The following is an 18,046-nucleotide window of genomic DNA, read 5'->3' as shown; positions in this document are numbered from 1 at the left end:
TTTGCAGGGCATTCTGGGTAAGGAAACGTTGGGGGATCCACGCAAGCCATACCTCCCTGGAATCCGCCGGGTGTCTAGTTTTCAGAAATGTGTGGGTTTGGTAGGTTTCCCTAGGTGGCCGCCGAGCACCGGGCAAGAAAACCCAAGTGACCCCCCCTTGCAAAACCAGGTCATTTGGAGATGGGCAATTTTCATGTCGCCTCACTATGTTTTGGGTCCTTGCCTGTCGCGGGTACTTGGGCCTCCCACACGAGTGAGGCACCGTTTTTATCGGGAGACCCGGGGGAACGCTGGGTGGTAGGAAATTTGTGTCAGCCCGGTGATGCCACAACTTTCCCACACAAAAATGTGTGAAAAGGGTGATTATTTCAGCAAAATTTGAGGTTTGCAGGGCATTCTGGGTAAGGAAACGTTGGGGTATCCACGCAAGCCATACCTCCCTGGAATCCCCCGGGTGTCTAGTTTTCAGAAATGTGTGGGTTTGGTAGGTTTCCCTAGGTGGCCGCCGAGCACCGGGCCAAAAACCCAAGTGACCCCCCCTTGCAAAACCAGGTCGTTTGGAGATAGACAATTTTCATGTCGCCTCACTACGTTTTGGGCCCTTGCCTGTCGCGGGTACTTGGGCCTCCCACACGAGTGAGGCACTGTTTTTATCGGGAGACCCGGGGGAACGCTGGGTGGTAGGAAATTTGTGTCAGCCCGGTGATGCCACAACTTTCCCACACAAAAATGTGTGAAAAAGGTGATTTTTTCAGCTAAATTTGAGGTTTGCAGGGCATTCTGGGTAAGGAAACATTTGGGGATCCACGTAAGCCATACCTCCCTGGAATCCCCCGGGTGTCTAGTTTTCAGAAATGTGTGGGTTTGGTAGGTTTCCCTAGGTGGCCGCCGAGCACCGGGCCAAAAACCCAAGTGACCCCCCCTTGGAAAACCAGGTCGTTTGGAGATAAGCAATTTTCATGTCGCCTCACTATGTTTTGGGTCCTTGCCTGTCGCGGGTACTTGGGCCTCCCACACGAGTGAGGCACTGTTTTTATTGGGATACCCGGGGGAACGCTGGGTGGTAGGAAATTTGTGTCAGCCTGGTGATGCCACAACTTTCCCATACAAAAATGTGTGAAAAATTTGATTTTTTCAGCTAAATTTTAAGTTTGCAGGGCATTCTGGGTAAGGAAACATTGGGGGATCCACACAAGCCATACCTCCCTGGAATCCCCTGGGTATCTAGTTTTCAGAAATGTGTGGGTTTGGTAGGTTTCCCTAGGTGGCCGCCGAGCACCGGGCCAAAAACCCAAGTGACCCCCCCCTTGCAAAACCAGGTCGTTTGGAGATAGGCAATTTTCATGTCGCCTCACTATGTTTTGGGTCCTTGCCTGTCGCGGGTACTTGGGCCTCCCACACGAGTGAGGCACCGTTTTTATCGGGAGACCCGGGGGAACGCTGGGTGGTAGGAAATTTGTGTCAGCCCGGTGATGCCACAACTTTCCCACACAAAAATGTGTGAAAAGGGTGATTATTTCAGCAAAATTTGAGGTTTGCAGGGCATTCTGGGTAAGGAAACATTGGGGGATCCACGCAAGCCATACCTCCCTGGAATCCCCCGGGTGTCTAGTTTTCAGAAATGTGTGGGTTTGGCAGGTTTCCCTAGGTGGCCGCCGAGCACCGGGCCAAAAACCCAAGTGACCCCCCCTTGGAAAACCAGGTCGTTTGGAGATAAGCAATTTTCATGTCGCCTCACTATGTTTTGGGTCCTTGCCTGTCGCGGGTACTTGGGCCTCCCACACGAGTGAAGCACCGTTTTTATTGGGATACCCGGGGGAACGCTGGGTGGTAGGAAATTTGTGTCAGCCTGGTGATGCCACAACTTTCCCATACAAAAATGTGTGAAAAATTTGATTTTTTCAGCTAAATTTGAGGTTTGCAGGGCATTCTGGGTAAGGAAACATTGGGGGATCCACGCAAGCCATACCTCCCTGGAATCCCCCGGGTGTCTAGTTTTCAGAAATGTGTGGGTTTGGTAGGTTTCCCTAGGTGGCCGCCGAGCACCGGGCCAAAAACCCAAGTGACCCCCCTTGGAAAACCAGGTCGTTTGGAGATAAGCAATTTTCATGCCGCCTCACTATGTTTTGGGTCCTTGCCTGTCGCGGGTACTTGGGCCTCCCACACGAGTGAGGCACCGTTTTTATCGGGATACCCGGGGGAACGCTGGGTGGTAGGAAATTTGTGTCAGCCTGGTGATGCCACAACTTTCCCACACAAAAATGTGTGAAAAATTTGATTTTTTCAGCTAAATTTGAGGTTTGCAGGGCATTCTGGGTAAGGAAACATTGGGGGATCCACGCAAGCCATACCTCCCTGGAATCCCCCGGGTGTCTAGTTTTCAGAAATGTGTGGGTTTGGTAGGTTTCACTAGGTGGCCGCCGAGCACCGGGCCAAAAACCCAAGTGACCCCCCTTGCAAAACCAGGTCGTTTGGAGATAGGCAATTTTCATGTCGCCTAACTATGTTTTGGGTCTTTGCCTGTCGCGGGTACTTGGGCCTCCCACACGAGTGAGGAACCGTTTTTATCGGGAGACCCGGGGGAACGCTGGGTGGTAGGAAATTTGTGTCAGCCCGGTGATGCCACAACTTTCCCACACAAAAATGTGTGAAAAAGGTGATTTTTTCAGCTAAATTTGAGGTTTGCAGGGCATTCTGGGTAAGGAAACGTTGGGGGATCCACGCAAGCCATACCTCCCTGGAATCCGCCGGGTGTCTAGTTTTCAGAAATGTGTGGGTTTGGTAGGTTTCCCTAGGTGGCCGCCGAGCACCGGGCAAGAAAACCCAAGTGACCCCCCCTTGCAAAACCAGGTCATTTGGAGATGGGCAATTTTCATGTCGCCTCACTATGTTTTGGGTCCTTGCCTGTCGCGGGTACTTGGGCCTCCCACACGAGTGAGGCACCGTTTTTATCGGGAGACCCGGGGGAACGCTGGGTGGTAGGAAATTTGTGTCAGCCCGGTGATGCCACAACTTTCCCACACAAAAATGTGTGAAAAGGGTGATTATTTCAGCAAAATTTGAGGTTTGCAGGGCATTCTGGGTAAGGAAACGTTGGGGTATCCACGCAAGCCATACCTCCCTGGAATCCCCCGGGTGTCTAGTTTTCAGAAATGTGTGGGTTTGGTAGGTTTCCCTAGGTGGCCGCCGAGCACCGGGCCAAAAACCCAAGTGACCCCCCCTTGCAAAACCAGGTCGTTTGGAGATAGACAATTTTCATGTCGCCTCACTACGTTTTGGGCCCTTGCCTGTCGCGGGTACTTGGGCCTCCCACACGAGTGAGGCACTGTTTTTATCGGGAGACCCGGGGGAACGCTGGGTGGTAGGAAATTTGTGTCAGCCCGGTGATGCCACAACTTTCCCACACAAAAATGTGTGAAAAAGGTGATTTTTTCAGCTAAATTTGAGGTTTGCAGGGCATTCTGGGTAAGGAAACGTTGGGGGATCCACGCAAGCCATACCTCCCTGGAATCCGCCGGGTGTCTAGTTTTCAGAAATGTGTGGGTTTGGTAGGTTTCCCTAGGTGGCCGCCGAGCACCGGGCAAGAAAACCCAAGTGACCCCCCCTTGCAAAACCAGGTCATTTGGAGATGGGCAATTTTCATGTCGCCTCACTATGTTTTGGGTCCTTGCCTGTCGCGGGTACTTGGGCCTCCCACACGAGTGAGGCACCGTTTTTATCGGGAGACCCGGGGGAACGCTGGGTGGTAGGAAATTTGTGTCAGCCCGGTGATGCCACAACTTTCCCACACAAAAATGTGTGAAAAGGGTGATTATTTCAGCAAAATTTGAGGTTTGCAGGGCATTCTGGGTAAGGAAACGTTGGGGTATCCACGCAAGCCATACCTCCCTGGAATCCCCCGGGTGTCTAGTTTTCAGAAATGTGTGGGTTTGGTAGGTTTCCCTAGGTGGCCGCCGAGCACCGGGCCAAAAACCCAAGTGACCCCCCCTTGCAAAACCAGGTCGTTTGGAGATAGACAATTTTCATGTCGCCTCACTACGTTTTGGGCCCTTGCCTGTCGCGGGTACTTGGGCCTCCCACACGAGTGAGGCACTGTTTTTATCGGGAGACCCGGGGGAACGCTGGGTGGTAGGAAATTTGTGTCAGCCCGGTGATGCCACAACTTTCCCACACAAAAATGTGTGAAAAAGGTGATTTTTTCAGCTAAATTTGAGGTTTGCAGGGCATTCTGGGTAAGGAAACGTTGGGGGATCCACGCAAGCCATACCTCCCTGGAATCCGCCGGGTGTCTAGTTTTCAGAAATGTGTGGGTTTGGTAGGTTTCCCTAGGTGGCCGCCGAGCACCGGGCAAGAAAACCCAAGTGACCCCCCCTTGCAAAACCAGGTCATTTGGAGATGGGCAATTTTCATGTCGCCTCACTATGTTTTGGGTCCTTGCCTGTCGCGGGTACTTGGGCCTCCCACACGAGTGAGGCACCGTTTTTATCGGGAGACCCGGGGGAACGCTGGGTGGTAGGAAATTTGTGTCAGCCCGGTGATGCCACAACTTTCCCACACAAAAATGTGTGAAAAGGGTGATTATTTCAGCAAAATTTGAGGTTTGCAGGGCATTCTGGGTAAGGAAACGTTGGGGTATCCACGCAAGCCATACCTCCCTGGAATCCCCCGGGTGTCTAGTTTTCAGAAATGTGTGGGTTTGGTAGGTTTCCCTAGGTGGCCGCCGAGCACCGGGCCAAAAACCCAAGTGACCCCCCCTTGCAAAACCAGGTCGTTTGGAGATAGACAATTTTCATGTCGCCTCACTACGTTTTGGGCCCTTGCCTGTCGCGGGTACTTGGCCCTCCCACACGAGTGAGGCACTGTTTTTATCGGGAGACCCGGGGGAATGCTGGGTGGTAGGAAATTTGTGTCAGCCCGGTGATGCCACAACTTTCCCACACAAAAATGTGTGAAAAAGGTGATTTTTTCAGCTAAATTTGAGGTTTGCAGGGCATTCTGGGTAAGGAAACATTTGGGGATCCACGTAAGCCATACCTCCCTGGAATCCCCCGGGTGTCTAGTTTTCAGAAATGTGTGGGTTTGGTAGGTTTCCCTAGGTGGCCGCTGAGCACCGGGCCAAAAACCCAAGTGACCCCCCTTGGAAAACCAGGTCGTTTGGAGATAAGCAATTTTCATGTCGCCTCACTATGTTTTGGGTCCTTGCCTGTCGCGGGTACTTGGGCCTCCCACACGAGTGAGGCACTGTTTTTATCGGGATACCCGGGGGAACGCTGGGTGGTAGGAAATTTGTGTCAGCCTGGTGATGCCACAACTTTCCCACACAAAAATGTGTGAAAAATTTGATTTTTTCAGCTGAATTTGAGGTTTGCAGGGCATTCTGGGTAAGGAAACATTGGGGGATCCACGCAAGCCATACCTCCCTGGAATCCCCCGGCTGTCTAGTTTTCAGAAATGTGTGGGTTTGGTAGGTTTCCCTAGGTGGCCGCCGAGCACCGAACCAAAAACCCAAGTGACCCCCCCTTGCAAAACCAGGTCGTTTGGAGATAGGCAATTTTCATGTCGCCTAACTATGTTTTGTGTCTTTGCCTGTCGCGGGTACTTGGGCCTCACACACGAGTGAGGAACCGTTTTTATCGGGAGACCCGGGGGAATGCTGGGTGGTAGATAATTTGTGTCAGCCCGGTGATGCCACAACTTTCCCACACAAAAATGTGTGAAAAAGGTGATTTTTTTCAGCTAAATTTGAGGTTTGCAGGGCATTCTGGGTAAGGAAACGTTGGGGGATCCACGCAAGCCATACCTCCCTGGAATCCCCCTGGTGTCTAGTTTTCAGAAATGTGTGGGTTTGGTAGGTTTCCCTAGGTGGCCGCCGAGCACCGGGCAAGAAAACCCAAGTGACCCCCCCTTGCAAAACCAGGTCATTTGGAGATGGGCAATTTTCATGTCGCCTCACTATGTTTTGGGTCCTTGCCTGTCGCGGGTACTTGGGCCTCCCACACGAGTGAGGCACCGTTTTTATCGGGAGACCCGGGGGAACGCTGGGTGGTAGGAAATTTGTGTCAGCCCGGTGATGCCACAACTTTCCCACACAAAAATGTGTGAAAAGGGTGATTATTTCAGCAAAATTTGAGGTTTGCAGGGCATTCTGGGTAAGGAAACGTTGGGGTATCCACGCAAGCCATACCTCCCTGGAATCCCCCGGGTGTCTAGTTTTCAGAAATGTGTGGGTTTGGTAGGTTTCCCTAGGTGGCCGCCGAGCACCGGGCCAAAAACCCAAGTGACCCCCCCCTTGCAAAACCAGGTCGTTTGGAGATAGACAATTTTCATGTCGCCTCACTACGTTTTGGGCCCTTGCCTGTCGCGGGTACTTGGGCCTCCCACACGAGTGAGGCACTGTTTTTATCGGGAGACCCGGGGGAATGCTGGGTGGTAGGAAATTTGTGTCAGCCCGGTGATGCCACAACTTTCCCACACAAAAATGTGTGAAAAAGGTGATTTTTTCAGCTAAATTTGAGGTTTGCAGGGCATTCTGGGTAAGGAAACATTTGGGGATCCACGTAAGCCATACCTCCCTGGAATCCCCCGGGTGTCTAGTTTTCAGAAATGTGTGGGTTTGGTAGGTTTCCCTAGGTGGCCGCTGAGCACCGGGCCAAAAACCCAAGTGACCCCCCTTGGAAAACCAGGTCGTTTGGAGATAAGCAATTTTCATGTCGCCTCACTATGTTTTGGGTCCTTGCCTGTCGCGGGTACTTGGGCCTCCCACACGAGTGAGGCACTGTTTTTATCGGGATACCCGGGGGAACGCTGGGTGGTAGGAAATTTGTGTCAGCCTGGTGATGCCACAACTTTCCCACACAAAAATGTGTGAAAAATTTGATTTTTTCAGCTGAATTTGAGGTTTGCAGGGCATTCTGGGTAAGGAAACATTGGGGGATCCACGCAAGCCATACCTCCCTGGAATCCCCCGGCTGTCTAGTTTTCAGAAATGTGTGGGTTTGGTAGGTTTCCCTAGGTGGCCGCCGAGCACCGAACCAAAAACCCAAGTGACCCCCCCTTGCAAAACCAGGTCGTTTGGAGATAGGCAATTTTCATGTCGCCTAACTATGTTTTGTGTCTTTGCCTGTCGCGGGTACTTGGGCCTCCCACACGAGTGAGGAACCGTTTTTATCGGGAGACCCGGGGGAATGCTGGGTGGTAGATAATTTGTGTCAGCCCGGTGATGCCACAACTTTCCCACACAAAAATGTGTGAAAAAGGTGATTTTTTTCAGCTAAATTTGAGGTTTGCAGGGCATTCTGGGTAAGGAAACGTTGGGGGATCCACGCAAGCCATACCTCCCTGGAATCCCCCTGGTGTCTAGTTTTCAGAAATGTGTGGGTTTGGTAGGTTTCCCTAGGTGGCCGCCGAGCACCGGGCCAAAAACCCAAGTGACCCCCCCCTTGCAAAACCAGGTCGTTTGGAGATAGGCAATTTTCATGTCGCCTCACTATGTTTTGGGTCCTTGCCTGTCGCGGGTACTTGGGCCTCCCACACGAGTGAGGCACCGTTTTTATCGGGAGACCCGGGGGAACGCTGGGTGGTAGGAAATTTGTGTCAGCCCGGTGATGCCACAACTTTCCCACACAAAAATGTGTGAAAAGGGTGATTATTTCAGCAAAATTTGAGGTTTGCAGGGCATTCTGGGTAAGGAAACGTTGGGGGATCCACGCAAGCCATACCTCCCTGGAATCCCCCGGGTGTCTAGTTTTCAGAAATGTGTGGGTTTGGTAGGTTTCCCTAGGTGGCCGCCGAGCACCGGGCCAAAAACCCAAGTGACCCCCCCTTGGAAAACCAGGTCGTTTGGAGATAAGCAATTTTCATGTCGCCTCACTATGTTTTGGGTCCTTGCCTGTCGCGGGTACTTGGGCCTCCCACACGAGTGAGGCACCGTTTTTATTGGGATACCCGGGGGAACGCTGGGTGGTAGGAAATTTGTGTCAGCCTGGTGATGCCACAACTTTCCCATACAAAAATGTGTGAAAAATTTGATTTTTTCAGCTAAATTTGAGGTTTGCAGGGCATTCTGGGTAAGGAAACATTGGGGGATCCACGCAAGCCATACCTCCCTGGAATCCCCCGGGTGTCTAGTTTTCCGAAATGTGTGGGTTTGGTAGGTTTCCCTAGGTGGCCGCCGAGCACCGGGCCAAAAACCCAAGTGACCCCCCTTGGAAAACCAGGTAGTTTGGAGATAAGCAATTTTCATGTCGCCTCACTATGTTTTGGGTCCTTGCCTGTCGCGGGTACTTGGGCCTCCCACACGAGTGAGGCACCGTTTTTATCGGGATACCCGGGGGAACGCTGGGTGGTAGGAAATTTGTGTCAGCCTGGTGATGCCACAACTTTCCCACACAAAAATGTGTGAAAAATTTGATTTTTTCAGCTAAATTTGAGGTTTGCAGGGCATTCTGGGTAAGGAAACATTGGGGGATCCACGCAAGCCATACCTCCCTGGAATCCCCCGGGTGTCTAGTTTTCAGAAATGTGTGGGTTTGGTAGGTTTCACTAGGTGGCAGCCGAGCACCGGGCCAAAAACCCAAGTGACCCCCCTTGCAAAACCAGGTCGTTTGGAGATAGGCAATTTTCATGTCGCCTAACTATGTTTTGGGTCTTTGCCTGTCGCGGGTACTTGGGCCTCCCACACGAGTGAGGAACCGTTTTTATCGGGAGACCCGGGGGAACGCTGGGTGGTAGGAAATTTGTGTCAGCCCGGTGATGCCACAACTTTCCCACACAAAAATGTGTGAAAAAGGTGATTTTTTCAGCTAAATTTGAGGTTTGCAGGGCATTCTGGGTAAGGAAACGTTGGGGGATCCACGCAAGCCATACCTCCCTGGAATCCCCCGGGTGTCTAGTTTTCAGAAATGTGTGGGTTTGGTAGGTTTCCCTAGGTGGCCGCCGAGCACCGGGCAAGAAAACCCAAGTGACCCCCCCTTGCAAAACCAGGTCATTTGGAGATGGGCAATTTTCATGTCGCCTCACTATGTTTTGGGTCCTTGCCTGTCGCGGGTACTTGGGCCTCCCACGCGAGTGAGGCACTGTTTTTATCGGGAGACCCGGGGGAACGCTGGGTGGTAGCAAATTTGTGTCAGCCCGGTGATGCCACAACTTTCCCACACAAAAATGTGTGAAAAGGGTGATTATTTCAGCAAAATTTGAGGTTTGCAGGGCATTCTGGGTAAGGAAACGTTGGGGGATCCACGCAAGCCATACCTCCCTGGAATCCCCCGGGTGTCTAGTTTTCAGAAATGTGTGGGTTTGGTAGGTTTCCCTAGGTGGCCGCCGAGCACCGGGCCAAAAACCCAAGTGACCCCCCCTTGCAAAACCAGGTCGTTTGGAGATAGACAATTTTCATGTCGCCTCACTACGTTTTGGGCCCTTGCCTGTCGCGGGTACTTGGGCCTCCCACACGAGTGAGGCACTGTTTTTATCGGGAGACCCGCGGGAACGCTGGGTGGTAGGAAATTTGTGTCAGCCCGGTGATGCCACAACTTTCCCACACAAAAATGTGTGAAAAAGGTGATTTTTTCAGCTAAATTTGAGGTTTGCAGGGCATACGGGTAAGGAAACGTTGGGGGATCCACGCAAGCCATACATCCCTGGAATCCCTCGGGTGTCTAGTTATCAGAAATGTGTGGGTTTGGTAGTTTTCCCTAGGTGGCCGCCGAGCACCGGGCCAAAAACCCAAGTTACCCCCCTTGCAAAACCAGGTCGTTTGGAGATAAGCAATTTTCATGTCGCCTCACTATGTTTTGGGTCCTTGCCTGTCGCGGGTACTTGGGCCTCCCACACGAGTGAGGCACCCTTTTTATCGGGAGACACGGGGGAACGCTGGGTGGTAGGAAATTTGTGTCAGCCCGGTGATGCCACAACTTTCCCACACAAAAATGTGTGAAAAAGGTTATTTTTTTCAGCTAAATTTGAGGTTTGCAGGGCATTCTGGGTAAGGAAACTTTGGGGGATCCATGCAAGCCATACCTCCCTGGAATCCCCCGGGTGTCTAGTTTTCAGAAATGTGTGGGTTTGGTAGGTTTCCCTAGGTGGCCGCCGAGCACCGGGCCAAAAACCCAAGTGACCCCCCTTGCAAAACCAGGTCGTTTGGAGATAAGCAATTTTCATGTCGCCTCACTATGGTTTGGGTCCTTGCCTGTCGCAGGTACTTGGGCCTCCCACACGAGTGAGGCACCGTTTTTATCGGGAGACCCGGGGGAACGCTGGGTGGTAGGAAATTTGTGTCAGCCCTGTGATGCCACAACTTTCCCACACAAAAATGTGTGAAAAAGGTGATTTTTTCAGCTAAATTTGAGGTCTGCAGGGCATTCTGGGTAAGGAAACATTGGGGGATCCACGCAAGCCATACCTCCCTGGAATCCCCCGGGTGTCTAGTTTTCAGAAATGTGTGGGTTTGGTAGGTTTCCCTAGGTGGCCGCCGAGCACCGGGCCAAAAACCCAAGTGACCCCCCTTGCAAAACCAGGTCGTTTGGAGATAAGCAATTTTCATGTCGCCTCACTATGGTTTGGGTCCTTGCCTGTCGCGGGTACTTGGGCCTCCCACACAAGTGAGGCACCGTTTTTATCGGGAGACCCGGGGGAACGCTGGGTGGTAGGAAATTTGTGTCAACCCGGTGATGCCACAACTTTCCCACACAAAAATGTGTGAAAAAGGTGATTTTTTCAGCTAAATTTGAGGTTTGCAGGGCATTCTGGGTAAGGAAACGTTGGGGGATCCACGCAAGCCATACCTCCCTGGAATCCCCTGGGTGTCTAGTTTTCAGAAATGTGTGGGTTTGGTAGGTTTCCCTAGGTGGCCGCCGAGCACCGGGCCAAAAACCCAAGTGACCCCCCTTGCAAAACCAGGTCGTTTGGAGATAGGCAATTTTCATGTCGCCTCACTACGTTTTGGGCCCTTGCCTGTCGCGGGTACTTGGGCCTCCCACACGAGTGAGGCACCGTTTTTATCGGGAGACCCGGGGGAACGCTGGGTGGTAGGAAATTTGTGTCAGCCCGGTGATGCCACAACTTTCCCACACAAAAATGTGTGAAAAAGGTGATTTTTTCAGCTACATTTGAGGTTTGCAGGGCATTCTGGGTAAGGAAACATTGGGGGATCCACGCAAGCCATACCTCCCTGGAATCCCCCAGATGTCTAGTTTTCAGAAATGTGTGGGTTTGGTAGGTTTCCCTAGGTGGCCGCCGAGCACCGGGCCAAAAACCCAAGTGACCCCCCTTTGCAAAACCAGGTCGTTTGGAGATAAGCAATTTTCATGTCGCCTCACTATGGTTTGGGTCCTTGCCTGTCGCGGGTACTTGGGCCTCCCACACGAGTTAGGCACCGTTTTTATCGGGAGACCCGGGGGAACGCTGGGTGATAGGAAATTTTTGTCAACCCGGTGATGCCAGAACTTTCCCACACAAAAATGTGTGAAAAAGGTGATTTTTTCAGCTAAATTTGAGGTTTGCAGGGCATTCTGGGTAAGGAAACGTTGGGGGATCCACGCAAGCCATACCTCCCTGGAATCCCCCGGGTGTCTAGTTTTCAGAAATGTGTGGGTTTGGTAGGTTTTCCTAGGTGGCCACCGAGCACCGGGCCAAAAACCCAAGTGACCCCCCTTGCAAAACCAGGTCGTTTGGAGATAGGCAATTTTCATGTCGCCTCACTACGTTTTGGGCCCTTGCCTGTCGCGGGTACTTGGGCCTCCCACACGAGTGAGGCACCGTTTTTATCGGGAGACCCGGGGGAACGCTGGGTGGTAGGAAATTTGTGTCAGCCCGGTGATGCCACAACTTTCCCACACAAAAATGTGTGAAAAAGGTGATTTTTTCAGCTACATTTGAGGTTTGCAGGGCATTCTGGGTAAGGAAACATTGGGGGATCCACGCAAGCCATACCTCCCTGGAATCCCCCAGATGTCTAGTTTTCAGAAATGTGTGGGTTTGGTAGGTTTCCCTAGGTGGCCGCCGAGCACCGGGCCAAAAACCCAAGTGACCCCCCTTTGCAAAACCAGGTCGTTTGGAGATAAGCAATTTTCATGTCGCCTCACTATGGTTTGGGTCCTTGCCTGTCGCGGGTACTTGGGCCTCCCACACGAGTTAGGCACCGTTTTTATCGGGAGACCCGGGGGAACGCTGGGTGATAGGAAATTTTTGTCAGCCCGGTGATGCCACAACTTTCCCACACAAAAATGTGTGAAAAAGGTGATTTTTTCAGCTAAATTTGAGGTTTGCAGGGCATTCTGGGTAAGGAAAAGTTGGGGGATCCACGTAATCCATACCTCCCTGGAATCCCCCGGGTGTCTAGTTTTCAGAAATGTGTGGGTTTGGTAGGTTTCCCTAGGTGGCCGCCGAGCACCAGGCCAAAAACCCAAGTGACCCCCCTTGCAAAACCATGTCGTTTGAAGATAGGCAATTTTCATGTCGCCTCACTAAGTTTTGGGCCCTTGCCTGTCGCGGGTACTTGGGCCTCCCACACGAGTGAGGCACCGTTTTATCGGGACACCCGGGGGAACGCTGGGTGGTAGGAAATTTGTGTCAGCCCCGTGATGCCACAACTTTCCCACACAAAAATGTGTGAAAAATATGATTTTTTCAGCTAAATGTGAGGTTTGCAGGGCATTCTGGGTAAGGAAACGTTGGGGGATCCACACAAGCCATACCTCCCTGGAATCCCCCGGGTGTCTAGTTTTCAGAAATGTGTGAGTTTGGTAGGTTTCCCTAGGTGGCCGCCGAGCACCGGGCCAAAAACCCAAGTGACCCCCCTTGCAAAACCAGATCGTTTGGAGATAGGCAATTTTCATGTCGCCTCACTACATTTTGGGCCCTTGCCTGTCACGGGTACTTGGGCCTCCCACACGAGTGAGGCACCGTTTTTATCGGGAGATCCGGTGGAACGCTGGGTGGTAGGAAATTTGTATCAGCCCGGTGATGCCACAACTTTCCCACACAAAAATGTGTGAAAAAGGTGATTTTTTTCAGCTAAATTTGAGGTTTGCAGGGCATTCTGGGTAAGGAAACGTTGGGGGATCCACGCAAGCTATACCTCCCTGGAATCCCCCGGTGGTCTAGTTTTCAGAAATGTGTGGGTTTGGTAGGTTTCCCTAGGTGGCCGCCGAGCACCGGGCCAAAAACCCAAGTGACCCCCCCTTGCAAAACCAGGTCGTTTGGAGATAGGCAATTTTCATGTCGCCTCACTACGTTTTGGGCCCTTGCCTGTCGCGGGTACTTGGGCCTCCCACACGAGTGAGGCACCGTTTTTATCGGGAGACCCGGGGGAACGCTGGGTGGTAGGAAATTTGTGTCAGCCCGGTGATGCCAGAACTTTCCCACACAAAAATGTGTGAAAAATGTGATTTTTTCAGCTAAATTTGAGGTTTGCAGGGCATTCTGGGTAAGGAAACGTTGGGGGATCCACGCAATCCATACCTCCCTGGAATCCCCCGGGTGTCTAGTTTTCAGAAATGTGTGGGTTTGGTAGGTTTCCCTAGGTGGCCGCCGAGCACCGGGCCAAAAACCCAAGTGACCCCCTTGCAAAACCAGGTCGTTTGGAGATAGGCAATTTTCATGTCGCCTCTCTATGTTTTGGGCCCTTGCCTGTCGCGGGTACTTGGGCCTCCCACACGAGTGAGGCACCATTTTTATCGGGAGACCCGGGGGAACGCTGGGTGGTAGGAAATTTGTGTCAGCCCGGTGATGCCACAACTTTCCCACACAAAAATGTGTGAAAAAGGTGATTTTTTCAGCTAAATTTGAGGTTTGCAGGGCATTCTGGGTAAGGAAAAGTTGGGGGATCCACGTAATCCATACCTCCCTGGAATCCCCCGGGTGTCTAGTTTTCAGAAATGTGTGGGTTTGGTAGGTTTCCCTAGGTGGCCGCCGAGCACCAGGCCAAAAACCCAAGTGACCCCCCTTCTAAAACCATGTCGTTTGAAGATAGGCAATTTTCATGTCGCCTCACTAAGTTTTGGGCCCTTGCCTGTCGCGGGTACTTGGGCCTCCCACACGAGTGAGGCACCGTTTTATCGGGACACCCGGGGGAACGCTGGGTGGTAGGAAATTTGTGTCAGCCCCGTGATGCCACAACTTTCCCACACAAAAATGTGTGAAAAATATGATTTTTTCAGCTAAATGTGAGGTTTGCAGGGCCTTCTGGGTAAGGAAACGTTGGGGGATCCACACAAGCCATACCTCCCTGGAATCCCCCGGGTGTCTAGTTTTCAGAAATGTGTGAGTTTGGTAGGTTTCCCTAGGTGGCCGCCGAGCACCGGGCCAAAAACCCAAGTGACCCCCCTTGCAAAACCAGATCGTTTGGAGATAGGCAATTTTCATGTCGCCTCACTACATTTTGGGCCCTTGCCTGTCACGGGTACTTGGGCCTCCCACACGAGTGAGGCACCGTTTTTATCGGGAGACCTGGTGGAACGCTGGGTGGTAGGAAATTTGTATCAGCCCGGTGATGCCACAACTTTCCCACACAAAAATGTGTGAAAAAGGTGATTTTTTTCAGCTAAATTTGAGGTTTGCAGGGCATTCTGGGTAAGGAAACGTTGGGGGATCCACGCAAGCTATACCTCCCTGGAATCCCCCGGTGGTCTAGTTTTCAGAAATGTGTGGGTTTGGTAGGTTTCCCTAGGTGGCCGCCGAGCACCGGGCCAAAAACCCAAGTGACCCCCCCTTGCAAAACCAGGTCGTTTGGAGATAGGCAATTTTCATGTCGACTCACTACGTTTTGGGCCCTTGCCTGTCGCGGGTACTTGGGCCTCCCACACGAGTGAGGCACCGTTTTTATCGGGAGACCCGGGGGAACGCTGGGTGGTAGGAAATTTGTGTCAGCCCGGTGATGCCACAACTTTCCCACACAAAAATGTGTGAAAAGGGTGATTTTTTTCAGCTAAGTTTGAGGTTTGCAGGGCATTCTGGGTAAGGGAAAGTTGGGGGATCCACGCAAGCCATACCTCCCTGGAATCCCCCGGGTGTCTAGTTTTCAGAAATGTGTGGGTTTGGTAGGTTTCCCTAGGTGGCCGCCGAGCACCGGGCCAAAATCCCAAGTGACCCCCCTTTGCAAAACCAGGTCGTTTGGAGATAAGCAATTTTCATGTCGCCTCACTATGGTTTGGGTCCTTGCCTGTCGCGGGTACTTGGGCCTCCCACACGAGTTTGGCACCGTTTTTATCGGGAGACCCGGGGGAACGCTGGGTGGTAGGAAATTTGTGTCAACCCTTTGATGCCAGAACTTTCCCACACAAAAATGTGTGAAAAATGTGATTTTTTCAGCTAAATTTGAGGTTTGCAGGGCATTCTGGGTAAGGAAACGTTGGGGGATCCACGCAAGCCATACCTCCCTGGAATCCCCCGGGTGTCTAGTTTTCAGAAATGTGTGGGTTTGGTAGGTTTCCCTAGGTGGCCGCCGAGCACCGGGCCAAAAACCCAAGTGACCCCCTTGCAAAACCAGGTCGTTTGGAGATAGGCAATTTTCATGTCGCCTCTCTATGTTTTGGGCCCTTGCCTGTCGCGGGTACTTGGGCCTCCCACACGAGTGAGGCACCATTTTTATCGGGAGACCCGGGGGAACGCTGGGTGGTAGGAAATTTGTGTCAGCCCGATGATGCCACAACTTTCCCACACAAAAATGTGTGAAAAAGGTGATTTTTTCAGCTAAATTTGAGGTTTGCAGGGCATTCTGGGTAAGGAAAAGTTGGGGGATCCACGTAATCCATACCTCCCTGGAATCCCCCGGGTGTCTAGTTTTCAGAAATGTGTGGGTTTGGTAGGTTTCCCTAGGTGGCCGCCGAGCACCAGGCCAAAAACCCAAGTGACCCCCCTTCTAAAACCATGTCGTTTGAAGATAGGCAATTTTCATGTCGCCTCACTAAGTTTTGGGCCCTTGCCTGTCGCGGGTACTTGGGCCTCCCACACGAGTGAGGCACCGTTTTATCGGGACACCCGGGGGAACGCTGGGTGGTAGGAAATTTGTGTCAGCCCCGTGATGCCACAACTTTCCCACACAAAAATGTGTGAAAAATATGATTTTTTCAGCTAAATGTGAGGTTTGCAGGGCATTCTGGGTAAGGAAACGTTGGGGGATCCACACAAGCCATACCTCCCTGGAATCCCCCGGGTGTCTAGTTTTCAGAAATGTGTGAGTTTGGTAGGTTTCCCTAGGTGGCCGCCGAGCACCGGGCCAAAAACCCAAGTGACCCCCCTTGCAAAACCAGATCGTTTGGAGATAGGCAATTTTCATGTCGCCTCACTACATTTTGGGCCCTTGCCTGTCACGGGTACTTGGGCCTCCCACACGAGTGAGGCACCGTTTTTATCGGGAGACCTGGTGGAACGCTGGGTGGTAGGAAATTTGTATCAGCCCGGTGATGCCACAACTTTCCCACACAAAAATGTGTGAAAAAGGTGATTTTTTTCAGCTAAATTTGAGGTTTGCAGGGCATTCTGGGTAAGGAAACGTTGGGGGATCCACGCAAGCTATACCTCCCTGGAATCCCCCGGTGGTCTAGTTTTCAGAAATGTGTGGGTTTGGTAGGTTTCCCTAGGTGGCCGCCGAGCACCGGGCCAAAAACCCAAGTGACCCCCCCTTGCAAAACCAGGTCGTTTGGAGATAGGCAATTTTCATGTCGACTCACTACGTTTTGGGCCCTTGCCTGTCGCGGGTACTTGGGCCTCCCACACGAGTGAGGCACCGTTTTTATCGGGAGACCCGGGGGAACGCTGGGTGGTAGGAAATTTGTGTCAGCCCGGTGATGCCACAACTTTCCCACACAAAAATGTGTGAAAAGGGTGATTTTTTTCAGCTAAGTTTGAGGTTTGCAGGGCATTCTGGGTAAGGGAAAGTTGGGGGATCCACGCAAGCCATACCTCCCTGGAATCCCCCGGGTGTCTAGTTTTCAGAAATGTGTGGGTTTGGTAGGTTTCCCTAGGTGGCCGCCGAGCACCGGGCCAAAAACCCAAGTGACCCCCCTTGCAAAACCAGGTCGTTTGGAGATAGGCAATTTTCATGTCGCCTCACTACGTTTTGGGCCATTGCCTGTCGCGGGTACTTGGGCCTCCCACACGAGTGAGGCACCGTTTTTATCGGGAGACCCGGGGGAACGCTGGGTGGTAGGAAATTTGTGTCAGCCCGGTGATGCCACAACTTTCCCACACAAAAATGTGTGAAAAAGGTGATTTTTTCAGCTAAATTTGAGGTTTGCAGGGCATTCTGGGTAAGGAAACGTTGGGGGATCCACGCAAGCCATACCTCCCTGGAATCCCCCGGGTGTCTAGTATTCAGAAATGTGTGAGTTTGGTAGGTTTCCCTAGGTGGCCGCCGAGCACCGGGCCAAAAACCCAAGTGACCCCCCTTGCAAAACCAGGTCGTTTGGAGATAGGCAATTTTCATGTCGCCTCACTACATTTTGGGCCCTTGCCTGTCGCGGGTACTTGGGCCTCCCACACGAGTGAGGCACTGTTTCTATCGGGAGACCCGGGGGAACGCTGGGTGGTAGGAAATTTGTGTCAGCCCGGTGATGCCACAACTTTCCCACACAAAAATGTGTGAAAAAGGTGATTTTTTCAGCTAAATTTGAGGTTTGCAGGGCATTCTGGGTAAGGAAACATTTGGGGATCCACGTAAGCCATACCTCCCTGGAATCCCCCGGGTGTCTAGTTTTCAGAAATGTGTGGGTTTGGTAGGTTTCCCTAGGTGGCCGCTGAGCACCGGGCCAAAAACCCAAGTGACCCCCCTTGGAAAACCAGGTCGTTTGGAGATAAGCAATTTTCATGTCGCCTCACTATGTTTTGGGTCCTTGCCTGTCGCGGGTACTTGGGCCTCCCACACGAGTGAGGCACTGTTTTTATCGGGATACCCGGGGGAACGCTGGGTGGTAGGAAATTTGTGTCAGCCTGGTGATGCCACAACTTTCCCACACAAAAATGTGTGAAAAATTTGATTTTTTCAGCTGAATTTGAGGTTTGCAGGGCATTCTGGGTAAGGAAACATTGGGGGATCCACGCAAGCCATACCTCC

Source organism: Triturus cristatus, chromosome 1_1, assembly GCF_964204655.1.
Source record: "Triturus cristatus chromosome 1_1, aTriCri1.1, whole genome shotgun sequence".
NCBI lineage: Eukaryota > Metazoa > Chordata > Amphibia > Caudata > Salamandridae > Triturus > Triturus cristatus.
The sequence above is the reverse complement of the archived record's forward strand: the minus strand, read 5'-3'. Positions refer to the sequence as shown.